The sequence below is a fragment of the Cucurbita moschata genome, unplaced genomic scaffold (genome assembly GCF_002738365.1).
Source record: "Cucurbita moschata cultivar Rifu unplaced genomic scaffold, Cmos_1.0 Cmo_Scf00070, whole genome shotgun sequence".
NCBI lineage: Eukaryota > Viridiplantae > Streptophyta > Magnoliopsida > Cucurbitales > Cucurbitaceae > Cucurbita > Cucurbita moschata.
The window spans coordinates 260,204-284,068 of record NW_019268586.1 but is presented as its reverse complement, the minus strand read 5'-3'; the positions used below and the strand labels follow the sequence as shown (position 1 = coordinate 284,068).

Genomic DNA, 23,865 nt, shown 5'->3' with positions numbered 1-23,865 from the left:
TTTGAGAAGAGTAGGCTTGGAGCATTGCTCATCAGAAGAGCCAGACTTTCGAAACTCTTAGTCAAACGGGAGACCTAACGTATGGGCTTTGAAAGGATAGAGAAGGGAATAAAACAATGAGGACACACATTTTAGGAACATGGCTCACTCATTTAGCTGTTCATAAACTCACGGCTTTGGCAAACTAGTCACCTTCATAGATCACTAGCAAAAAATCGTTTCTTTTTTAATACCAAACTTTTTTGGACTCATTTTAAAGTCATACTCATCATGAATGCAAAGTGTATCAAAGGCAAAGTGTAGTACCTAGTTAAGACAAATTAAGTATTCATCACACCATAAACGGAACTCAAACCAAACGGAACTCAAACGCGAGATATAGAATAGAAATCAAATATTTCCTATCTTAATATATTTTTTCCTCTCTTTGATGCTAAGGTTTTTCTTCCTTTGTTGAATTGGAATCTTGTGAATAAGTGCCCTCCAAGTGCAATGATAGGTGCAAGCCTAGTTATCTCAAAACCAAATGCCATTTCCTTTATTTTTATTTGTGTCCCCTTTGGTGATCGAAAGAAAATGGATAAGAGGCTCGTAGAATTGACATGAGGGAGTGGGGATGACTATACTTTTTGGAGCAAACTCCAAATGAGTATGAAGTGTGTGGACATAGGTTATGCCTTAGAATGAAAGATAAATTTGAATTAGCTTTGTATATGAACAATTGTATATGAACAAGGAAGCAATAGGTAATATAATTATGAATCTCATGGAGAGTTCGGTCCTGACTTAGGATGAATAGTGGCAACATGCTTAACACATACAAGTCAGACAAGAAATGATATTTCCAATAGCGGATGAGCGACTAGCACGTAAGAACTTGCCTTTGGAAGGGGAACAATAACTCGAAGTAACTGCTAATACCCTACACTGAAGAGCAAAAGGAAGAATCTTCTCCACGAGGGGCTCACATTTGATTAGCTAGTTGGTGAGACAATATCTTTCCAAGACAATGATTAGTAACTCGTCCAAGAGTATGATCAACCACACCATAACTATGACACTGCCCAAACTCCTACAAGAGGTAGTAGTGAAAAAATTGTTGTAATAGCCGAAAGCTTGAAAGAGTAATGCTATGTGGAGGTAGAGAACCTACCCGTTGTAAACTTATTTTCTTAGAGAGAGGAAACAATAATGGTATCTAGGAAATAAGCGACAACTAAAAGTGTGATAGTAGCTACCATAATATAGAGGATACAAGTATTATCTTTAATGATTGGGCGTAAAGTGCCTGTAGGTGGTTTTTTAAGTCTCTCGTCAAATTTCAAGGCTCAACCCTTTAACAAACGGTGGAACTACCAAGCTAGAGTATGGTAGGGGAAAAAGACATTTTTGGTGGGCAATGAAACATGTAAAGATCAAAAAGACTATCATTGGTGAAAGTACTGTATTGGACCAACATTGACACGAAGAGCCAAATAGTAAGGGAATGAATGAGATTAGATACCTTAGTAGTTCTAGCCAAAAAACGCTGAGTACTATCCACTGTGTGTGTCAAACTGTACAACGTTGTAGCTAACGTGTTAAGTATCCTATTTGGGGGAAGTAGGCTAGCAAGAATGAAACTTAGTAGAATTTACCCACGGCCACAAAAATGGTGAAACGTGTGATTTAATTTGATGCAAAGTGAAGAACCTTACTATGACTCAACATCTACCAACTTCTCTAGAAAGAGATGAGTGCCTTTAGGAACATGAATACAGTTGGTGCATGGTTGTCGTTAGCTAGTGTTGTAAAGTGTTGGGTTAATTCTTGTAACAAGCATAACCCTCATGTTTAGTTGTTAACCATTGAGGTTGAAACAATGAATAGACTAGCGAAGGGAAGCACTGACCAGAGTTTCTTCACAAATTCTTTCGTGTACACTTCATATAAAGGTATCTATTTTCTCCATTCAGGATAGCTTGTTTGAGACCATACTTCTACGACTACTCGATGCAAGTACCTTAGTCTATCTCTTGATAGAGAAGCTCCGGTAACACCTCAGCAAAAAGCTTTTCATAAAGGTATCTTATCTATCTAAGAGACTAATAGAGAATTAGTCTTGTTACCCTCCCCGAATCAATTCGGGCAGGCACACAATGCCCTCCTAATACCCGAGTGACGGATCCCTATGACGATTAGGGGGCCTAAACATTGCATTATACACGGTGAGTAAAGCCAAAGACCCCAAAAGAGAATCCTCACGTCAAGGGTTGCCTTTTGTAGAGGCTTGTTTAAAGTTCCAGGTCTCATCTCCATTGGTATTTAAGGTATGATCAACTTAACTATACTTGAATGAATCGACGTTAAAAACTCATTCCTTCTCACGTCTAAAAACTCACTCTTAGGGCCGTTCAAACACAAATTAATATATGGTCGAATCATTCAAACACCATGAATTCTTTCATTTCAAATGCAAAAGTTCATGTGTTCATACCTGATCTATGAGTTCTAAAATATAGACACCTTCCTGAAGTATCGAATACAAGGAATCGATATCTTCAGAGGATGCAACTTCCTTCAACCTGTGGTTCATTCTTTTTCCATAAAACTGCACCCTGCGCAAAACACTGTTTGTTGTTGGTTGATAACTAATGTCCATTTATTAATAACACTTTCATGATATTTTTTAATAGTGTTTTAAAAACAATTGATTAAAAACTCGAGCCTCTATTTAGCTTAAAGTATTAAAATTAAAAATTTAGGAGCTCAAAAGCAATCTCACCTACACCTAATCTTTGGAACTAAACATATATTTTTCTCAACCAAAACTAAAATAAATTGAAAATCCTAAAACTAAAAACCAAAATAGCCAATTGGATTGGTGATTGGGTTGGGTTGAAGTCGGTTGGTTGGAGTTATTGAAGTCATTTATTTAAATTTTATTTTTTTAATAAAAGTAAAAATTTTATTGGTAAAATATCTATTTATCTATTATATCTTAAAAAATTACCCTTAAATATTTTAAAAGTTTTTAACTCAGCCTAAACCCTACGGGTTGAGACGGGTTTATCGAAGTTTTTGAACACCTCTAATTTTTAGGCTCAATGGAAAGGGTTCGAGAATAATATTAAATTTAGAGATGGGAAAAAATGTTATCAACTTGAGTACTAACTCAACTAATTAAAATGTTGTCGTTCATCCCACCAACCAACAACAAAACAAAGTACATCGAATCGAGATTGATATTAAACTTACAGATGGGATCGACAAGGAAGCGTTGTGATGGATGAATTGACCAATGGAGTTGCCTAGTCGAAAACTAGAAAAACGAATTGTGTAAGTATATAAAAGTTGAGTTCAATTACGGGGAGTCTTCTCGTTGATGTTGTTGGCAGCTAAGGAGATCAAGATTATATAATTCCATTAAGGACATGGACGGTGGAAGGCATTGACGAACTTGATTATTAAAAATAAGCTGAATTGTTCAACTTAATTACATGTCCCTTTCCACACATTTTCTTCCCAATTTCTGTCTCATTACTTTATCTCTCCAAAATCAAAATGTTGAACATTAGAACAACTACTTGTAACACTCCAAGCTCGACACGTATGAAATTTTCATTTGTTTTTTTAATTCTGTACTCGAGGTCGAAATTTAAATTGTAATAGAAGGGAAAAATGCTTATACAATTTCTAGAAACTCGAGAGAAATAGAAAAGAAAAAGAGTGGAAAAAAAAAGAAGAGTCAAAGTCAACCTTATTAGAAAACAAAAGGAGAAAGAAAAGGAACGAAAGTCATTTTTGGACCAACGTTCCTTAGAAGCTTTAATAAATTTAATCTAGACTGTTGGATTATCCAAAACCGTTATGAGTTCTAGTCTAAGTTTTTCTTTAGATCTATGAGTTTCGTAATGACTTAGGTTCCGAAATTTGACAAAAAAAAAAATTTAAGAAGGAATTTCAGATAACTTTCATGAAGAAATCTGAAAGTAAAATTTAACGAAGTCGGAGTTCTGTCGTGCATCAAACCTAGCTCCTTGACTTTGGTGATTGCAACCAAACATGGGTTACCTCAGTCACACATGACATGCCCACAAAGGTGAATTTTTCATGTTTGACTTTTTTCGTTCGGATTTTATAATGGTATTAATTTAACTTGAATTAGGACCTACTAGAGAAATTTCCAAAACTTAGAGCTCGTAGTATGCGAAAAAGGCAGCCTAGGAAGACATGTATTATTCAAGTAACCTTTCGTCTCCCCTCGAGCAATACTTGTAGGAAATGCTAAGATGATCAAGCATGAACAGGGTATCAAAGAGCATTTTAGTTGAGAATGTCGTATATTTGGTAGAAAATTACAGAAATACTCTTAGGATGAGATTTTGTTTTGCATGCTATTATAATTTTACCACTCTAATAGAAAGGAGAATGAGATATTATGATATGCACTTTAGGTGATTGATGGGCGTTATCTCCTTGTTGATCTTGCATGAATACATAAGGATACATGTTTGAATCGAGATAAGATTAGGTCACTAAAATTAGGTCGCCAAATGATGACCTAGGTCAGCATACCTCCAATAAATTGAGTACCTTAGAATGGTGAGGGGTGATTAGGAGTCTAGACTCTAATGCTCCTAGACTATAAAAGCTTCAAGGAGTTGGAATAGAGTCATAGAGTTGAGAGTCCATGTTTTAAGCCGCCTAAACGCTCTAGTAACCTAGTAAACCACTATGAGATCTAAGGAAGACTAAGGTAGCTCTCAAGGCCATTAGATTAAGGTAGCTCTCAAGGCCATTAGAAGCATGAATATTTTCACCAAAGTCTTCAACCCCTATCTTCTTTGGTAGCCTGACAACATTATCAACAACACTCATGCCAAGTGGTAGGTTTATATGCGTTGTATTGTCGAACTAGGCTTAGGTCGAATAGGGATCATGTCGAGTTGACTAGGTGCCATCACCTTATCGAAATGGGCAAGGGTCACCTGAAGACGACCATTTTGTTGTAAACCTATCCTAAGAGGGGCCGTGGGACCACACAAGTAGAAGTAGTAGCTGACTGGCACATGGGGTTGCTCCCCTAAACTTAGAGTGTAACACCCGAGTCCAAACAAGGACATTTTTTAATTTTTGGTGCTCAAGATGGTAGGATTAGGCACATAGAGGTAGGATTAGGCCGCCGCTATTTGGAAAGTATGTCGTAAATGGTTTAACATGGACATGGGAGATTTTGGTGCTCGAGAGAACCCAGATGGATGAATTTTTAGGACACCCGATGAGATGATAGATACATGAGTCAGCTCTCAAAGGATGTGTTCAAGAAAACAAAGATGGCTGATTGAGTGACGTCGCAATCCTAAATACCAAGTAGACTTGAAACAGTCGAGGCAAGTAAATGATTAGGGGTTGCGCCTCAAAATTTCCTCCGTGATACTAGCCAACCCAAAATAGTTAATATGGACCCTAATTATGGCTCCAGAACCAAGAAAAAGTAAAAAGAGTAACTAAGGCTTACAAGCTCATCATATAGATATTCTAGAACACATACCAGCTATCCAAAGCATTCAAATGGGCATACATAGATTTTCAAACCCTTCTAGAGAGAACTAAGACAGAGATCAATATTATTATGCTCATTCATCATAAAAATAACCATGCATGTCATGCCAGAGTCTTCATAAAATGAACAAATAAATCAGGGTCACAATTTTTATGACGGAGGTACGAAATCATATAATCTAGGTACTAAATCATATAATCGGGCTAAACCATTTCATCATTCAAGTTCCTAGGCTTAGGTATTGAGCTTCATGCTCATTTAGGTCATATTGCACCCTGTATATCCTTATGCCCAAGTCCTAGTCAAACTCGTACAAGTATCTCTTACAAAAAAAAGATTCAAATGGTTACTTATATGTTTGAGCATGTTCAGAGTGGCTCGGGCCCTAACTTTCCTACTTTTGAATTCCTTGAAATCTTTTGTAGAGGTCCTACAATTAGTCATAAGACATGAACCAACAAGACCGATCGTTGCTTCATTTCTTGTAATCAACACTTGTAATCAATATGACCAACTTGAGACTTCATTTCTTCTCAAATCTTCCTTTCAAGTTATCCTTTCCTTTAATCACACTTTCTTTTGGTCCTTCTTGGATGCAAATGAGTGGATACTTCCTTTTTTTTCCTTTTAATTTTTAATGGTGATTGTCTTTGTTGCTTAGTACCTTTAATGGAGCTGAAAGTGAAAGTGAAAGGAAGAACGTGATACTTGAGAAAACAAAGTTTATCCTGGGCTTATTTCTTTTCTTGAAGTCTTTTTCCTTTCTTTAAACTCTTCTCGAACAGTTCCCATTTAGGTATTACAATCCCTCCAAGCTTTCTTCTTTTTTTCGAATGAGAATACGGTTAGATATGTCCCACGATCGAAATATGTCGAAACAAATAAAAGAAGCAAAAAGAACAACTTGAGAGGATAGATCTTTTTGAATAGAAGAACCTTGAACACTTGGACTTTTTAATTATCTTTATTGTTGTGTTGTTTTGTAAAGAGCAAGAGGATTTATAGGCGAGAAGCAACTCTGAATGTCTGCAAATTTAACCCTTGCTAGGGTCTTGGTGAGGATGTCTGCATGTTGCTCTCTAGTTTCAACTTTGTTTGGTTTCTAGTCAATTCTATCTTCTTTAAAAGAAATATACTTTTACAACATGCAATTTCTTCCACTCCTCTCTTCTGTGTAGAAAACTTATCATCAAACTTACATGTAAAACTTCTTGTAACTTACTCCGTTTTTAAACCTTCTCTTTAGGCCTATATCTAGGTTTCTTTGGTTGAGATGACAAGTTTGAAGTCTCATTTCTCTTATGCGCTCGTGGTTTTCCTCTAAGCCTCCTTGGTTGAGATGATAAGTCTGATGAAACACATTGACTTGTAGGTTGCACTTCGATGATTGAAGCAGCCTCTGGTTTCTTCTTGGATCTATTCTTCGGTTCCTTTTTCTCCTGACTCATTGTTTTCTTCTTCACTTTATTGCTGCCAACGACAATAGATACTTTTGGAAGATGTTGATAGTCTTTCAACACAAGTGGTTTCGTGACCGTTTTTCCTTCATCAACAGGGCTCCATTTCTATCGTATATCATGAAGAACGGGCCAAGTATCTCCACTCTGCTACCTTCTTGTTTCATTTGACCAAGGATAATAATATTTCTCTTTAAACTCGAGATGTAAGAAACCTTGGTCAATAGATGTTGATCGTCGTTCTTACATTGGAACAAGATATATCCTTCTCATCAAGCTCTTTGAACTTTGCTCAATCTTCGGTCATGTGGTTGCTTGCTCCGTTGTCTAGGTACCACATACTGGTCTTCACTTACCTTTCTCCATTTGTGAAGAGGTTCGCCATAACCTTCTCTTCATTGAGCATCAACAAGTTGGACAATTTCTCTACCAACGTCAATATGGGCTCTTCATCATCTGTGAACATGAGGTATATTAGATAAAAAGCTATGACTTTTTTTTATTTAGGTTATTCACACATTTCCTTAAACGCCAACTTTAGGCAAAAGATTTTTTTGGCGATTTCGGCCAATTTTAGAATGTAATTTTTTTTAAATAGCCAAATTAAATGAGAAACATTTGCAAAGTGTTTTTCAGCAAAGTCAAATCCCAAATTTTTCGTACTTTTCCTCTTTCTGTTATCCTCTTCCGCTTTTTTGTTCTTGAGAAACATTTCTCCATGAACCTTAAGATGACCAACGACCTCCTCAACCGACATGTTCTTGAGGTTGCCGAACTGCTCATGGAGGTAACAATCTGAATGAATCTTGGGGGAACATCTCAATGGAACTTCTTGACGACAGAGACCTCCTTCACCACGTCGCCTAATGAACGGATACCATTGACGATTGTCGTCAACTTCATGGCAAAGTCGTCTACTCACTCACCGTCCTTCATGCAGATAGCCTCGAACTCACTCTTCAAGGTCTGCATCGTTGCTTCCTTGACACATTCCACACCCACATGCATTGTTTGCAGCGTCTCTCACATTGCCTTTGTCAAGTCTTTCTTTGCCTACATGAGAAGAACGTCATCCGGGACTGTAGCGTCATCCGTCACCGTTGCTTCCTATCCTTACACTCCTCAACTTTGTCACCATGCTCAATGGCATCCCACACCCCTGGTGCTTGTAAATTGACACGTATCTTGATCGACCATGCTTTGTAGTTATGTAGCGCCCGAGTTTAAAAAAAAAAAAAAAAAAGGGGTCACAATAGAGACAAACTAGTCATTTTGCACTATTATTACTTAAAGGGTCTGATTTGATTGGGTCATAATCTGAAAAGAGAAAGAAGAGGGGAGAGAAAGAGGAGAAAGAAGAGAAAAAGAAGATTAGGGTTCTTGAGGTAGGAGGAGGAGATCGGATCAGAACCGACGCCGGAGATCTGAGTCCCCAATCTAAACCATCAACAGTCCGAGGCAAGGTGCTCTCACGAATCGCACCTTCCTATCTCGTCAAAACGTCCAAGAACTTTAGATTAGTCCACGAATGTCTAGATCGAGAAGTCATCAAGGTTTTCGTGTGTTAGCGATGTTTTGTGTTGATCCTTGGATTTTTACCCTCAATAGCGTTATCTGGTTAAGTTCCGGAGTGAAGGCGGCCAAGATTAGCGTTCAAATCGGAGTTTAAGGAAAACGTGATTTTTGGTAAGACCTCGTGTTTTACTCCAAATTCGAACTTAAATATTAAGATCTGTGATTATTAGAAAAATATAAGAAAATTGTTTTGAAAGAGAAGGATATGAGTACAAGGTTCCTGAAGAAAATTTGTTGAATCGGATTACGGATTGGAAGATAAAAAAATCAGAAGAAAATAGATCAAAACGTGAAAAAGGCCGGGAAAATTGAAAAAAAACGCAGGAGAGAGGGAGGAGACGCCGCCACGCATCGGTCAGTGTGCGGAGGAGCGCGGAGGAGCCGATGATCGACACGTGTCGATCACCAACTAGTGAGGCCCGTCCTCACCGGGCAGCGGACATGCGTCAGGCACGCGGATCCGGCCGGCCAGACCCGGCACCGCACGCGAACTGCCCCAACCCGGTGCCTCTGACCCGTGTCTGCCCGGGAAGCCGCGCGTGGGCATGCGCGCGTAGAAACCTCTAGGGCGTGTGTAGGCGCGTGAATCGCTGTTTTTCTTTCTGTTAGGTCTCTGTTTGCTTGTTTTCCGACCCGATTTTGATACTGACCCTATTATTATGTCAATTATGACCTATCAAGGAAATTCCAAAATTTTTGGAATCCTTTCCGGCAAGAAAACTCGAACTCGGGAAGACACGCGTCAACCAAGTAAGTAGCCATTTGGATTCCCACGAGTAGTACTTGTAGGAACCGCTAGGAACAAGCATGCATGCTACCACCCATTAACTTAGCTAGCCGAACTTAGTATATTAGTATGGAAACTGCGAAAATGTAGTGATTAAGTAAAGCTAGATATGAAATGTTTATTAAATCTGTTTGATTGAGATTTTGATAAAGTATGTATGCATGAGGAGGATGGGAAACTTGTGAAATCTGCGCTCCGGGTAAAGATAGACGTTATCTTCCCGTTGAGTATGTTTGTTAATATTGCATGAACTGCTGCGTGTTGACTCTTATGCATGATGATTGCTTGTGTTATCTTTATGGATGAATAGGAAGAAATTATGAGCTTAGATTAGGGTGCTTGTGATTGAGTAGGCTAGATGAGACTCTAGATCGAGGGACCTCTAGAATACTGTGCAATTAGACCCGCAAAATGATTACCGGTGGATCCACAGCCTAGAATTTCAAACCCGATAGGTTTGTGAGACCAGGCACGAGAATCCTAGAGATACATGAATCCAAGTCTAAGCCAACAAGTTCCACCCTAGAAAGAATAATAGGTCACCACAGTAACTGTAGGTAGCCTGCTAGAGTTGAGTAGTGTAGATAGTGTCATCAGAACCTCCACTTCTCTCTCTCCTCCGATACCGTACCGTCGAAACAGAGCTCCGGTACGAAGATTGTTGAGCTTGACAGATCCGGATAGGGAAGTGTGATAGGTGCCCAAACCTAGTGGTGATAGCTAAGGGGTCTTCTGAACAAGACTCCTGGGCCGTAGAAACTCGTCCCTGAGCGGGGGACGTGGAACCACGTAGGATGACTCAGTAGATGACCGGCACACAGGGGGTCGCACCCCAAATTTAGTGGATGTATGGTCCCATGTGAGGGTCATCAACTAACCTCCACGGATGATGTTCAGAGAGAGTCACGTATTCAGATCCAGCCATACAATCCCCTCAGATTTATTTATGAGGTCGCGCCTCACCTCAGGACACTAATCATTTCACTGCTTAAGATGGGCAAGCCTCCTAAGATACAGAAAAGAGAGTTGCAGCTTAGATCACTCTCCATAGAAACCCGAGAAAGACCGTGGATACCTACCAAGATAAGGATGCAAAAAGAGCCTACAAGTAAGCTGTTTACTGAGTATTTTTATACTCATTCCTTTCTACTCTTTTTTTTTTCAGGTGAGTGATGCCATGAATCGAGGCGGGAATGCATGCTGAATCTTAATGCCACAGAGAAGTGTCCCAGTGCGTCTAGGAGTCTGTGCATATTTTTGTTTAGATCTGTCGGCATTGTTTTGTAAACCGTTTACATACTTTTCATACTTGAACACCTTTGTTTCGGATTTCAAACCTTCTACATAATTGCTAAAGTTTTTGTAATCTCGTCTTCTCTATTTGCTTTTACACGATTTCATTGTATAGTCTATTGGTCCAGTCCTTGATTTCGAGATTTAAATTTTGGGCTGTGACAAGTTACTCTTGATGAGTAACGGGTACTAGAGCGTTACACTTCCCTCATTTCCGCTCTTTATTGTGTTGAAAAATAAACTTAAATGAATTTTTATTTTTTTTAATTCGGGCATAATGGGTGAGAAAATTACTGAAAAGGAGAGCAAATAGGTGAGAAAATTATGGGTAGTTAAGGCCAACTTTGGCCTTAGGAAAGCTTATACAAGGGCTTCATCTATGGATGTAATAACAGAAAAAAAAAAAAAAAAAGGAAAGAGAAGAAAAAGGCATTTGAGAATCTTGTATAGTGTGTAATAGACCTGCATTTGAGAATTCACTGTCGTCTTGTCTCTCCCTATTTGACACCCCCTTTAAAGTTTCGTGAGAGTTATCTAAACGAGTTAGATTCAGAGCGAGCATTTTTTTCTCTCAAGTTGGTATCGAAGCGGCTTTATTTTTGTACAAATTGGTATCAGAGCCGATGGCGAACATGATGGGACAAATGTCGCTACCACGATTGACGAAGACGAACTACGAGAATTGGAGCATCCAAATGAAAGCTCTTCTCGGTTCGCAAGATGCATGGGAGGTGGTCGAAGACGGTTTCGAAGAATCGATTGATACCATGGGTTATACGCTGGCGCAAAACAAGGCGCTGAAGGAATTACGGTCAAAGGATAAGGCAACATTATACATGCTGTTCCGGGCTGTTGACGAGTCGGGCTTTGAGAAGATTGCAAGGGCAACTACTTTAAAAGAAGCGTGGGACACTCTAGAAAAGGTGTTCAAAGGAACCGACTGAGTCAAGCAGATGCGTCTCCAGACTCTGCGTGGCGAGTTGGAGAGCATGAAGATGAAGGAGTCAGAAAATGTATCTGACTACATTACTTGTGTACAGACCGTGGCGAATCAGTTAAATCGAAACGGAGAAATGTTACCCAAAATGTGGGTTGTGGAGAAAATCATGAGGTCGTTAACAGACAACTTCGAGAATATTGTTTGAGCCATACAAGAGTCGAAGGACCTAACGAAGTTCATAGTCGATGAGCTTACCGATTCTCTTGAGGCACATGAACAACGTAAGAAAAAAAAGGAGGAGCCACTCGATCAAGCGCTTCAGACAAAGGCATCAATAGAGGATAGAAAAATACTCTACTCAGAATTTTCGAGGTTGTTAGTGAAAGAGTGAGTGATTGAATGGTTGATGAGAAGATTATATTATGAAGAGCAAGATAGCTCTCTATATATACAGAGAATACAAAAGATATTTAGAAAATCTACCTAAAGATCGGTAGAAAATTTGGTAACAAATCAAAAATTAAATAAAAAATAAATCAACTCCTAACTATAAAGAGATTTAATCAGATACTAACTGACAACAATCTAAACAAATACGTGATCTTTAGCATTTCTCCTTGTTTAGATGCTGTGAACTCCAAGTTTTTTTCTGAACACCCATCTTACTTCAATTGTCTTTCTGTTTAGAGGTCGATCAACCAACTCCCAGGTTTTGTTTTTCTCAATCACCGAAAGCTCCTCCTCTGATAGGTGCATCATCAACCAAAGCATCTTGTCGTTCATCTTAGACTCTTCTAGTTGTTCATCTTCAGACTCTTCTAACATGCTACCAAAGATTATATTGTTTGGTGCATTAGAAATCTTATTCACCTTCGTCAGTTCTTCCCAATTCCATTGCTCATTTCCAGCAAAAAGAACATCTCGGCTCACAATAACACGACTAGTGTGTGGTTGAAAAACTCTATAACCTTTGGATATAGTACTATACCCAACAAAGATGCCAGCTTCTATCTTTTTGTGAAGTTTATCACAGTTGACCTGTGGAATGTAATAGAAGCAAAGGCACCCAAATACTCTAAGGAACTTTAAAGAAGGTTTGTAACCATACCAAACTTCAAATGGTGTCAGGTCCTTCACAGCTTTTGTTGAAATTTGATTTTGCAAGTACATAACAGTGTTTGCTGCTTCTCCCCAAAAACGTTTTGGAAGATTCTTCTCATTTAGCATGCATCTCGTTATCTCCATTATGAATCTATTCCTCCTTTCACTGACGCCATTTTGTTGAGGAGTGTATGGTGTTGTCAATTGATGTTCAATTTCAGCTTCTTCACAAAACCTGTTAAAAGTTTTTGAAGTGTACTCCTTGCCATTATCTGATCTTATAGTCTAAATCAAGCATGCACCTTCATTCTCAACTCTGGCTTTGAATTTCCAAAACACACCTACAACTTCTAACTTTTGCTTCAGCAAGAAGATCCAACAGATTCTTGTTAAATCATCAATAAAATTAATATAATAAAGATTACCATTTAATGATGGTGTTCACTGAGGACCACAAAGATCAATATGAACCAACTGCAGTTTTTTCGAGGCTCTCCATGCCTATTTAGGAAAGGGTTGCCTATGTTGCTTCTCAAAATTACAAGCACGGCAAGGAGGCATGTCATCATCAATGTCAGCGAGTCCTTCTACCAGCTTCTTTGACTGTATCTGAAGCAAACCTCGATGATGAAAGTGCCCAAGTCTTTTGTGCCAAATCTCAATGGCACTAGCTCTGGATATAAAGGCCATCTGCTCTTTCTCCATCGGACTTAGAGCAAAGCTTTTTCCTTTCATTTTGACATTGAACAAGTCTTTGCCACTAGCATCTATGATCAAACACGGCTTATTCTCAAACAACACTTTATAGCCTTTATCAAGTAACTGACCAACACTTAAGAGATTTTGATCAATTTTAAGTACAAATAAAACATCTGGAATAAATTTTGTACCTTCATAACTTGTTATAGCTACTGTGCCTTTTCCTTTGACTTCCAAGTGTTCACAATTGTCAATCCTCACTCTCTTGACTTTAGTGTCTCTTAATTCCTCAAAAAACTCCTTGTCATATGTCATATGATTTGTGCACCTACTGTCAATCAACCACCTCTCACTTGATTCTTTGCTTGAGAAACAAGTGACCACAAACAATTGATCTTCTTCTTCTTGATCAATTACCTGTGCTTCTACTTCTTTCACCTGTCCTTTGACTTTGCAGATTGCAGCTTCATGTCCAAGTTGATTGCATTTGGAGCATTTGGCGTTAGGTCTTCTCCAACACTTGTATGGTGGATGACCTTTCTTCTCACAATGGTGGCAAGGTGGATAGGATTTTTTTAAACTTCCTCCTTTTCTTTTCTGATAATTGGCAGATGAATCTCCATTCGTCGATTGATTTTTGAAAATTTTCTTGTTTTTATACCTGCTGTTGTCTTGATGCTCAACAGGTAAGGCATCTTCAATCACCCCTTCTTGCCTCATAGACCTCCTTTGCTCTTGTGCTTGTAAAGCATGTTAAAATATCATCACTAGCCCAATCGGGTTAAGCTCAACCATTGTATGAGTGACTATATTTATGTTAAGAAAATGATTTAGGATTTTAAAAATAAATTTAGGAAAATGATTTAGGAAATTTAGGAATAAATTTAGGAAAATCAAAGCAGGCAAAGCAATGTTTGCCTTGAAGACGACAATCGAAGAAGGGATGTTAGAGCATATTTGGGATGACAAGACATCGAAAGAAGCATGAGACACGTTCACGATGTTGTTCTCAAAGAAGAACAATACGAGGCTACAACTTCTGGAGTATGAGTTTTTGTCAATTTCACAACGTGACATGACAATTGCTCAGTACTTCCACAAGGTCAAGTCGATCTGTCGGGAGATTACTGAACTAGACCCGAAGTCTGCCATTGTAGAATCTCGAATGAAGAGGATTATAATCCACGGATTGCGACCAGAATATAGAAGGTTTATTATTGCTGTACAGGGATGGCCCACTCAACCATCACTTGAAGAGTTCGAAAATTTGTTAGCCAGCCAAGAAGCCATGGCTAAACAAATAGGAGGCATCACATTGAAGGGTGAAGAAGAAGCACTCTACACAAGTGAAAGCGGGAGCAATAATAGGTCATCTACCAAACGTGGATACAATGGTGACAAAAGAAGAAGTTACCAAGGAACTGTACAACCAGGGAGAGCTCAAAAGAACGATTACAATAAGTCTCAAGGGAAGAGATTTGAAGGCATATGCTATAATTGTGGGAAGAAGGGCCACATGTCCAAAGATTGTTGGTCCAAGAAAAAATCTGTCGAAAGTAATGTGGCATCCTCCAACATGGAGATGGAGGAGGAATGGGATGCAGAGGTACTTTATGCCATAGAAAAAGATGAGCTAACACTCATGGCAATGATGGGAGACCATATCGATTATGAGAATGATTGGATCATTGATTCAGGATGCTCAAACCACATGATTGATGATCAAAGTGGTGCAATGGAAGAGGAGTGGCCCCCAGAGAAGGAAGTACTACCAGACCTTGAGCAAATTGAAGAAATTCTTCTACAGAACACGAGGGAGCAAACTGGAGAGATTCTTCCACAGAAGACGGGGGAGCAAACTGTACACATTTGCTTCAGTGCTGATGCGCCTGAAGATTCAAGTGACACTAGTGTTGGTGGCAAGAAGTTACTCAACCAAGTGAACCTAGTGAGAAACAAAGGGCAGCTCAACAACTAAGACATTCAGAAATAATCTTAAAGCCAAATCTAGAGTATGCCAACGCAGTAGAAGACGTTAATGAGCCGGAGACATATGAAGAAGCATCACAAAACTTAGCTTGGCAAAAAGCGATGGAGGAAGAAATTATAGTCCTGGAAAAAAATCAAACTTGGGAATTAGTGCCAAGACTAAGAGATACCAAACTCATCTCTTGCAAGTGCCTTACGAAATAATGTGTCTCTCGGATGGATCAATCGAAAAATACAAGACTCAACCTGTAGCTCGAGGGTTCTGTCAACAATATGGACTAGACTATGATGAAACGTTTAGTCCAGTGGCAAAGATCACTATCGTACAGGTTCCTCCAGCACTTGTTAATAAAGATTGGAAATTTTGGCAGATGGATATGAAGAATATTTTCTTGCATGGAGAGTTGGATCAGGAGATCTACATGAACCAACCAAATGGATTCGAAAATGAAGTTGGTGTCATTAGTCAGTATATGCGAAGTCTAAAGAAGTCTCATTTGGATGCGGCCCGACGGACCTTGAGATATGTCAAAAATTATCACGATACTCGAAGGTCAAGCACCGGATATGTGTTCAATCTCGATTTGAGAACATTTTCTTGGTGTAACGAAAGACAACCAACTGTATCATTGTCAACTAGAGAAGCAGAGTACAGAGTAGCAGCGGGAACAACTCAGGAATGTACATGGCTGAAACTTCTGATGAAAGATTGGCACCAGAAAGTTGACTATTCGATACCACTTCAATGCGACAACCAATCTGTGATTCGTCTAGTAGAAAATTCGATGTTTCATGGCAGAACAAAGCATATTGAGATGCACTGCCACTTTATTAGATACAAAGTTGTGAAGGAAGAATACGGATGACCAAGGGGTAAACTTGTCTACTAAAGAGCTTAATACTTGCACACATGAGAGTTTTCGCTGTGGTGCAGCAAATGAGGACTAGTGCTGAGGGGAAGTGTTAAAATATCATCACTAGCCCAATCGGGTTAAACCCAACCATTGTATGAGTGACTATATTTATGTTAAGAAAATGATTTAGGATTTTAGGAATAATTTAGGAAAATGATTTAGGAAATTTATGAATAAATTTAGGAAAATGATTTAGATAGTTTAGGAAAAATGTTAGAAATTTTAGGAATTGATTACCTATCATCTAGTATAAATACCCCTCCACCCTACTTAGTTTATCATCCCAAAAATTCTCAAGCAATTTCTACAAAGTGTCTTGTAAATCTCTTCTCGATTGGTCTTAATAAAGTGTGCGAGTGTTTCTGTTCAACAAAGCATTCAAGAGCTCTGTAAGAGAAATCTTTGACAAGTCTTTGGTGTTCTCTAGAGTAGTAATGGTGGCTTCAAACTTCTTTGGAACAGTGACTAGCAGCTTTTCAACAATCCTGGAATCATTTAATACAGAACCAAGCAATCTCACCTTGTTGACAATGCTGAGAAGTCTGTCAGAGTACTCTTTCACCGATTCAGACTCCTTCATCTTCTGCAACTCGAAATTCCTAATCAAATTCAGGACTTTCATTCCACGAATCCTCTCATCTCCTTCATATTAAGCGTTGAGATAATCCCAGATTTCATTTGCTGTTTTGAGGGACATTATTCGCATGAAGATCATTTGAGATACAGTGGCAAATAGGCAAGCTTTCGCCTTTGATTTCCTTGTCTTCTTTTCCTTCTGTAATTTATTTGTGCTACAGTAGGATTTGCTGGAAGCAAAGGGACCCCGTAATCCTCTTCTATTGCTTCCCAAAGATCCAAGGCCTCCAAATAAGTCTCCATACGAACTGCCCACATTTGATAATTGTCTCCATCGAAGACTGGTGGTGCAACAGCTGAAAAACTTGATTCTCCTCCCATTTTGATCTCATAGTTCCCTTAAGAAGATAGCTCTGATACCCGTTGTTAGTGAAAGAGTGAGTGATTGAATAGTTGACGAGAAGATTATATTATGAAGAGCAAGAATGCTCTATATATATAGAATACAAAAGATATTTAGAAAATCTACCTAAAAATCTGCAGAAAATTTGGTAACAAACCAGTAAACAAATAAAAAATCAAATCAAAACTAAATCAACTTCTAGCTATAAGGAGATTTAATCAGATACTAACTAACAACAATCTAAACAAATACGTGATCTTTAACAGAGGTAGAGAACGTGGAAGCCGCTGGAATGGTCGAGGTGATCAAAGCAATGATTATGAAGAAAATTATAAGGAGAAGAGACTATCGAGCCAAGCCAATTGGTGTGGAAGAGGACGCAATCAAGAGCTCGGTCAAATATACAATTCCAATATCTAGTGCTTTAAATGTCATAAATATGGCCACTATGCGAATGATTGTAACTTCGAAAAATGTTACAATTGTGACAGAATGGGTCACTATGCGAGAGATTGTCGAGCCAAAGAGAAGGTGGAAGAAACCATCAACCTAGCCTTGGATGACACAACAAATGGAGGCATCCTCTTGATGGCTCAAAATGAAGGGCCGAACACAAAAAGAGACGGGGGCACGAAAGATGACGGCAATAGTCTTGAGGTGGTAGAAACTATTAGAAATGATCTGATTCATAGCGGATTTGGCGAAATCGTGGTATCAGAGACAAGAAAATCGAAGAAGGATGAACAACCGAAGAACAGAGAGCCCAAACTCGAAGAGAGAGAGCTCAAATGGCCAGAAAAGCAATTCCAAGTAAAAAGAAGAAAGAGGATGAAAATTGAATTAGAAAAGAAAAAGCTGGAAACAAAAGTTCAACGGTTGGAGAAGGAAGTGACTGAGCTGAGTAAGAGTTCCTTCTATCTAAAACAGGAGAATGAAAAGAATTAGAAGACAATCTCCGATCTTACAAAGAAAGTTGAAGAAGGTGCGGAGAAAGAGAAAGACTTGTTAATGGAGATTGAGGGTTTAGTGAACGAGCTAGTAAGGGAGAAAAAGAATTTAGAGATACTGACTCAATAGAGAAACTCACTCGATGTGAACCTGAATCAAGTCCAACAGGAGATAGTGAACTTACGACACACGATTGAGACACTCACTCGTGATAAAACCAAGATAGAGGAAACAAGAATGCTAGCGGTAAAGGTCGCTGTGGACTTACGAAAGGAATTGAATAAATTGAACGAAGCCATGAAGTCTGAGTCAAGCGTAGCTGAGAATTGGAAAAATGAAGAGGTGGTTTTACAGATGGTATGTTCTCGAGAAGATCCAAATGAAGTCTCATCAGAGAAGGACAATCCTATTTTTTCGCTCGAAGAAAAGAAGAGAAAATTAATAAACCACGACTAATTTTGAGAAAACGAAAACGGCGCAAGAGGAATCATTGAGTAGGAGCATTTAAGTTTATGGGAGAGTTTTGTTGGAAAATAAGCGTAAATGAATTTTTATTTTTTTTTAATTCAGTCAAAAGGGCATAATTATCTCATGAAAGTAGAGCTAATGGTGAGAACATTACTGAAGGAGGGCTAATGGGTGAGAAAATTACTGAAAAAGAGAGCAAATAGGTGAGAAAATGATGGGTAGTTAAGGACAATTTTGGCTCATGAAAGCTTATAAAAGGGCTTCATTTATGGATGTAATAGCAAGAGAAAAAAAAGGAAAGAGAAGAAAAAGACATTTGAGAATCTTGTGTAGTGTGTAATAGAGAAAGACCTTTGAGAATTCTCTATCTTCTTGTCTCTCCCCTTTCGACACCTCTTTAAAGTTTCGTGAGAGTTATATAAACGAGTTAGATTCAGAGCGAGCGTTTTTTCTCTCAAGTTGGTATCGGAGCGGCTTTATTTTTCTACAAATTGGTATTAAGGCAATTTATTTTTCTATATATTGTTGTCACTTCTCCTCCAGTGACTTTGTATGGTGACGACATTTATTTTGGCGTCCACGCTCTGATACTAAATATTGGATATGGCCCACGATCGAAATATGTCGAAATAAATAAAAGAAGCAAAAAAAGAACAACTTGAGGGAGAGATCTTTTTAATAGAAAAACCTTAAACACTTAGCTTTTCAATTCTATTTATTGTTGTGTTGTTGTGTAAAAACCATAAATCTCATGAGTATTTATAACCAAGAGAGCACAGCTAGTTTCCTAAACTTTGTCCAGAAACTTTCTCCTCAGTTAAAAAACTACTAACTCTCCCTTAACCATATTTTCAAACTTATTTAAATCAATAACTACTAGGAAGTTAAGCTACATGTGAGAAAGAATACTTCAAATTGTGATTTGATCAGGTATGTATCCAAAGGTTGGAAGAAAAAGCAATCACATTACAGAATATATATACACAACCAAAATAAGCTAATGGAAGGATACACCCATTTAAATGCTAGCCAAATGCTTAAGTACGAAATCAAACAAGACCCTCAACATATTTTTGTCATCCAATCTCTCCAACATGAGGAGAATCCATATTTAGATACAAATATAGCGCTTTAAAGTATTTGTAGTGGAATTCAAAAACAATATCATGGATTATTTATTTTTTTAATCTAATTAAGCTCTAACATTGTGACCAAAGTTCACACTTGTTAGAGTCAATTCTTTCTCCATGCTAATGGTGCGCATGAAGAGACCACCAAGTTTCCTAAGCTTCTTTAGCGGAAGATCTCCCTTCATTTTCTGTCCAATCAACCCAATTTAATTTTGGACCAAGTAAGCCCAAAAATCATTGCAAAATGTATAGCAAATCACCAAAGGGAGAACCAAATGGAGAGCATAGCCAATCCCATAAGGAAGATGAACACAAATCTCTATCATTAAAGCAACAAATACCAGAGTATTGAAATATGGCATTCCGATCCTCTTTAGACATGTAATGACTCTTTTACCTCTTTGTCTTCCACACGACCATGTTCTTTCATTATGTCTTCTACTGTCTTGCCTTCCAAAAATTCTTTGCTTTGATATCCACTAAGTTCATGAAAAGCTTTGGAAAATTCTGGTTGATGGATTCTTGATCCTGACCCTTCCTCTGCCCCGATATTACCTGACCGATAGGTGAATGAGCTTGACCCTCTCTCCAGTTTACCTTCCTTGTTCAATCAGTAGGAGCTTGAGTCTGAACTCTCCTATTCCGGAGCTTGACCCTCTTCTCATCCATCCAGCCTATGTTACCTCCAGAAATAAGGGAAAGAAAGGAAAACAGCTCTAAATACCGGGAGGCCTACGGGTCGTGAACTTCTTTTCCTCGCAAGGGGCACCCAACAACATCAACATCAACTTCCCGTATTAGATCGTCAAATCTAACTGGACTTTAAATTCAAGTCTCGGCTGCGTGTATTCCCTGACCTCATTCCCCTGGCTTGTAAACTCTGATTAAGCTTGATTTCCTCTTTCTTCCATCTGCACCAAAGACATGCTTTTCTTCATATGGTCATACACAAAGGGTTAAAAACAACCTCTAATACTGACCTCAATTTGGTTTCCAAGGGCCGCAAGATGCATGGCATTGTTTCCTTCGTCATTACACCAATCAAGTATTGAGGCCATGCAAGTTTGTTGGATCCATTCTAGCAAGGTTTTAACCGATTCAATATCTTCACTTTTAACCGCAATATGTAGAGCAGAACTCATTACCATTGGTCAATTCTTTAATTGATTTTGGGCATGAAGTTAGAAACTTTGCCAATATATCAACCATGCCTCCCAAAGCTGCAATGTGCAATGGAGTTAAGCCCTCTCTCCCTTGTATGCTTACGAGATCTCGATCGATATCGACGAGTCGCAGCACGGTTTTCGTTTGGTTATTTTGCAATGCCAAGTGGATAGGGGTATAGCCCTCTGGGTTAAGCTTCTTGGCTAAGGATGGTTTCAACTTCATGATCTCCAAGGAAAAAGGGACGTGTCCGGCTGATGCTGAGATGTGTAATGGGGTATCTACAAAAAGGTACCTTTCAAAAAGTAGACATAAATCAATCCCAATTTGGCCTTTTAGTTAAGAACTAAATGTTTTTTAAGTTATTTTGAGTCAGAAAAGAACCAACTTGAAAATAAATTGTATAAGGATTCAAAATATATATATATATATATATATATATATATATATATATATAAATGAATAAATAAAATAATGATAATAATAATAATTTACGCGATCGATGGAAAATGCTGACCCACGCCTCCAACGAACCCATGACCATACCTGAAGTCCTACACTTCAGTAAACACTTAGATCTCACCTGTAAGAAAGGAAACACGAAACGTCGAAAGAAAAGGAAACACGAAATGTCGAAAGAAAAGGATGGATAATGAACGGTTTTGTCTCATGAATATAAACGCCGATGAAATACACACCTTCGATCTAGTACACGAAAGATGAGCAAACATAGAAGTAACACGACTATTGTTCTGAGAAGATGAAGGCGAGCTCAACCAGATTAGAGGAGAGGAAAAAGATAGAAAAAAGAGAGAGAAGAGAAAAGAAAAAAGAAATTTAGATTTTTTAGAGAGAGAAGATGAAATTCACTCCAGAGTCAGAATTTCTCCCTAACTCCAAATGGAGTGTTTAAATCCATCATGAATCGAAGAACAACAGAAAGTTAGCCTTTTGGGTTCTTGATTTCGGTTTTTCTTTAGATTCGAGAGCTCTTCTATTAATTAAGTTCTAGATTTTTAGTACGTTGAAATTGGAAGAATTTCGTATAAGTTTCATGAAGGAAGGCGGAGTTGATTCAAAACGAATGATGGTGTTTCGACAATCATTAAGATAATAATTAGTGTATTATCCACTCAGCTATGCTTGAATGGACCAACATTTTATTTTCTTTAAAATAATATATGGTCCAATCATTTAATGCTATGAATTCTTTCCTTTCAAATGCAAAAACAAATATGTTCATATCTGATATATGCGTTCTAAAATATAGGCATTTGCTTGAAGTATCGAATACAAGGAGTCGATATCTCCAAAAGATGCAGCAAAATGAACAAATAGAGTGATTAAGGATCAATATTGTGGTAGTTCTTAAGTGTGAGCACAATTCAATGATTATATATAAATAAAAATATATGTTGGGCTGAAATGGACCACAACTAGACTGAAATTAGACTTACAAATGAGATTGATAAGGATGGTCGAGATGGATGAAGAGATGTGTGGAGACTGCCCAATACAAAACTTGAACAACAAATTGGAACAATATACAAAAGTAGGCCTAAAATGCTTTTCTTAGCAGCTAAGATAGTCAAGTTTATGTACCTCCATTACTGACGTGAACAGTAGAGGCCATTGACTGACTTGTCAGCTAAGGACAAGGTATTGGTTGAATGGTTGAATGGTTGAGCGTAATTACGACTCTTTCACGAGTCAATAACGTGTGTAGTCCCAAGTCCACTTTATTCCGTTCCTACACTCAATCGGAACATTGACTTAAGTAATTTACCTATATAATTTTAAGCACTTTTCAAGCCTGATTTATGGAAATGCAGCTACAACTTTGACCCATTTTACATTTAATAGAACTCTTCATCTTAAGCTAATTATCCATGTAGTCCCTAGTCCCTCCTCCAGGCTAGTTTATTGAATTGCACGTTATTCTTGATCCGACCCTACACACATTAGTAACTCAAGTAACCTCAAGTTCTGATGATATCATTCACATTGCCAGTAAGCATGTTAAACTTTCTTAATCATTCATAGATGTCGTGGAGGTTTACTAGATTCTTAAGGGCATCTTGATGGTTTAGTCCTCATCTCGCGTTTCTAGAACACTTCAGGTTAGCTCCACAGTGCTAATATAATTTCTGGGTGCACTCAGGTCTAGACCACTGATCACCGCTCACGATCCTAGGGTGTTCGGTCTACTGAAAACGTACTGACCTAGGTTGGTGTGAAAATCACTCTAGTTCTAGTTCTCTAATCTTAACTTGGTTCGCTCATACATGCTTTGTTAGGGAGATATTCCTATTGATCATTTAAAGCAGGGAAAACATAATCTAGACATTCATGCAAATTCAAAAGGGAGATAACATCCATCAATCACTTGGAGAATAGATCACAATATCCCATCCTCTTTTCTAACGTAGCAAAAAGAATTAAAATAGGAATACAACCTAAATTTCCATCCTAGTGTAGTTTCGGTAATTTTCCATAACATGCTGAACATATCATCCAAATTGCAATTTTGAGGTCTAATCATGCATATTCGAACCATAAAGCAAGTTATGCTTGCATGTTAGCACGCCCTAGTAATCTCTACCAATCGTACTTAAGAAAAATTCGAATGTAATGTCTTTAAACCATTTGAGTTTAAAAATGGTGCATAGTATGTTTAATATATTAGTATAATAGTGTACACAAAATAGCTTTTAGAAATCTGCTTCTTTTTTGATGATCATTAAGAAAAACTCATGATGGGGCATTGACCTAGCTTACTAAGCACTAGTTTGTGCTTGACAATCCCAAAGGTAAGAATAGTAAAAGAAAGATGAGGAGACGAAGCACACAAACAAAAACTAGTTTAACAAGGAAAT

The 23,865-nt window shown here is 38.2% G+C and overlaps 1 protein-coding gene across 1 annotated transcript in view; it reads right to left on the bottom strand.

Moving 5' to 3' along the window:
• LOC111438057 (ankyrin repeat-containing protein BDA1-like) overlaps positions 1-22,538 on the bottom strand; it is a 67,259-nt gene extending 44,721 nt beyond the window's left edge. Inside the window, exon 1 of the mRNA XM_023076014.1 lies at positions 22,447-22,538. The gene's annotated coding sequence lies outside the window, so the exon portion shown is untranslated. The remainder of the gene's footprint in view (positions 1-22,446) is intronic.
• Between the last annotated feature and the right edge of the window lie 1,327 nt (positions 22,539-23,865).